Below are 1,134 nucleotides of genomic sequence, written 5' to 3'. Positions count from 1 at the left end.
GGGGCCCATCATAGTGTGAACCACTCCTTAGAGTAATTGCAAAAGCTTGATCCATAGGCCTGGTTGGCTGCGCCGGCAGGGCTCCCTGTTGACGGGCTTGTAGAGTAGAAGAAATCTGCACAATTTGATTATCTACAATTTTATTATGTGCTATGATCGAATCAATTTGGGCATCTCTACTCTCCATGTGCTTTTGCATACTAGCCAACATCGCTATAATTTCTGCCAAAGCGGGGTCGGAAGATGAGGAGGGTTGTTGTGGTTGGTTCTTCTGGCCAGCATTGGGATGGTAGTATTTCTGCTGTGGTTGTTGTGGCTCCTGTGGTTGTTATGGAGGTGGCGGATTTTGAACATTGGTGCTCCGGTAGGAAAGATATGGATGATTCCATAACCTAGGATTGTAGGTGTTGGAGTATGGGTCATTCTGCCAATAAGCTTCAAAGGCATTGACTTGCTCCACGGAACTCCTGCAATCTTGCTCCTAATGACCTACAATTCTACAATTTTCATAGAAAGCCTCATTAGAATTATTATTAATTGCAGAAACATTAGCTATATTTGCAGTACTAAGATTATCTAATTTTTGACAAATAGAGGTTAATTGAGCTTGTAAAAAGGATACAGAGTCGACACTATGTTTCCCTTTGTTAGCAAAGCCTCTAGGATTCCCATATTGGGAATTGTGGATTGCCATATCTTCGATAACTTGACCTGCATCATCAACATTAAGGTTCATAAACCTCCCACTAGCTGCAGAATCCAATATTGTTCTAGATAAATTTCCAATCCCATTATAAAAGGCTTGGATTAACTGCCACTCTGCCAAATTATGGTGGGGACACTCCCTCTGCAGATCTTTAAAACTTTCCCAAGCCTCATACAAAGTTTCATCTGGCTCTTGGGAAAAGTTTTGAATTGCGCTTCTTAGCATAGCTGTCCTCTCTGCAGGGTAATATTTATTATAGAAATTTAAAACAAGAGTCTCCCAGTTAGTTATACCAAATGAAGTTCTATTTAATCCATTATACCATAATTTGGCTTTTCCAGATAAAGAAAAAGAAAAGAGAATCTCCCTGATTTGGTCCTGTGTGACCCCAGCTTGCCTGATAGTATTGCAATATTGACAGTAGTCTG

At 40.6% G+C, this 1,134-nt stretch overlaps 1 non-coding gene across 1 annotated transcript; it reads left to right on the top strand.

Moving 5' to 3' along the window:
* Positions 1 to 824: 824 nt before the first annotated feature.
* On the top strand, positions 825 to 931 carry LOC145580443 (small nucleolar RNA R71). Its single transcript, XR_014099484.1, has one exon. It is a non-coding gene; the product is annotated as a small nucleolar RNA R71 (small nucleolar RNA).
* The last annotated feature ends 203 nt before the right edge of the window (positions 932 to 1,134 follow it).

This window comes from Chenopodium album, chromosome 14 (genome assembly GCF_948465745.1).
Source record: "Chenopodium album chromosome 14, dcCheAlbu1.1, whole genome shotgun sequence".
NCBI classification, from domain to species: Eukaryota; Viridiplantae; Streptophyta; class Magnoliopsida; order Caryophyllales; family Amaranthaceae; genus Chenopodium; species Chenopodium album.
The sequence above is the reverse complement of the archived record's forward strand: the minus strand, read 5'-3'. Positions and strand labels throughout refer to the sequence as shown.